The 1,608-nt window shown below is 35.0% G+C and overlaps 1 protein-coding gene across 1 annotated transcript in view; it reads right to left on the bottom strand.

Annotated features, from left to right (window-relative positions):
• Window positions 1–1,378: 1,378 nt before the first annotated feature.
• The window catches only part of LOC119581761 (myosin heavy chain, muscle-like), a gene marked incomplete in the record, with an annotated part of 38,657 nt that continues 38,427 nt past the window's right edge, over window positions 1,379–1,608 (bottom strand). Inside the window, 1 exon segment of the mRNA XM_037929893.1 lies at window positions 1,379–1,608.

The following is a 1,608-nucleotide window of genomic DNA, read 5'->3' as shown; positions in this document are numbered from 1 at the left end:
TATGCACTAAGAGAAGAAACAGTTTGGACAGTTAATAGGAAGTTATGATCATCGTAATTAGGACTGAAAGTTTATGATCATACATGAAAACAATCGACTCAGCACCTGTAAGTCTGGCCATTACTAAGCCTCAAATAGAAAAAGCGATTTTGAACATTTCTGCCTTATGTAAAAGAAAATATACTGTATCTTGAATAATGTATCTAATATCAAGTATCTCTTTATGAAATATTGCATGATCAACCCTTTTAGAAGATCTGCTAATAATTTGACATGGTGAATGCTGTTATAGATGCCAAACACCACTGGAAACCATAATATAGGAACAATATAGGTGTGGGTCACATCAAAGTAATGCTGATGATTTTCATTTCATTTTATCTTTTGACTCCAAATCATCTATAGTTTTCGTTGTATATGACTACTGGTCGAATCAGTCAGGGATAGAAAATAAGCGAATAAATAAAGAAAATAACAGACCTGAAGAACATTATACTTCTGTGCCAAGATGTATAGCAAACGAATTATGAATTTCTGGTTAACCTGCTTGCGGATAGACCCTCTACGATGAAAGGCAGAGTGTAGTTTTAATTCTGCAAATCTGATATATTCCAGTAATTGAACCCTATGTCAAGTATAGGGACAAAACTCTATAATGAATGTGAGTGTGTCTACGATGGTTCAAGCAGTGACTGTCGAGGTAGTGAGTGGGACAGAGAGGGACGACCAGAGTTGTTTATTTTGGTTTTATAAGGATAGTTTTCACACTCCAGAGTAACTGTGGCTGTCTTGTCTATTCATGCCACTTCGGATTCATATCTTTAAGAAAGAGGAATGGGAGAAGAATGCCGTAAGATGCATATGTAATATATTACATTTTATATTACCTGTGGTGCTTCACATGACGTTCTCGGGACTTTATGTAGCTATGGTATGATGTATATGGACACATACAAAGGATTTTGGCTTGAACAAAATTATACAAGTTTATAAAGGAATTCGCTGTGATTTCTGAGGCATTGATATGGAATACATTGATATAACAAGTATATTTTGTCATATATTGATTTATATGCCTACATCATAGCATTCCGCGATCCTAATACGTTAATTAGTAGAACACAGGTACAGGTTTTTACGGGGAGACGAGACAATAGTTCAGGTCCTGGCTGAACGGAGAGGAGTTTTGATCTCAAGTGGTGTTGTTCAAAAGTATTCTCACGGTAAGGAAAGGAGGTTGTGGACATAACATACACTGAATTTCCTTTTTTTCTTGACAATTTGCTGTATTTTCACATTAATTCTGTTCTTTTCCACTTGCGAAGGTTCTTGTTGCAGTTTTTGAAAAATAATGACTGATAAGGAGAAGGAAATGTAGTTTTCCCAGCCATATATTTATTTAACGCATTCTTGTACAGATCCATACATACATTTTAAAACAGTTGTAGTACACAAGGAATCAAGTTATTTTTTTCATTGTTATAAAGGGTTGATTTTTTTTTTATCCAGTATGATCTAAACTAGAAAATAAATACACGCGTTGAACTCTCTTTCCCTGTTCACTAAAATGGCGACGGTCAACACTAAAGGAGAGGGAATAGAAGGAGA

The sequence above is a fragment of the Penaeus monodon genome, chromosome 15, assembly GCF_015228065.2.
Source record: "Penaeus monodon isolate SGIC_2016 chromosome 15, NSTDA_Pmon_1, whole genome shotgun sequence".
NCBI lineage: Eukaryota > Metazoa > Arthropoda > Malacostraca > Decapoda > Penaeidae > Penaeus > Penaeus monodon.
The sequence above is the reverse complement of the archived record's forward strand: the minus strand, read 5'-3'. Positions and strand labels throughout refer to the sequence as shown.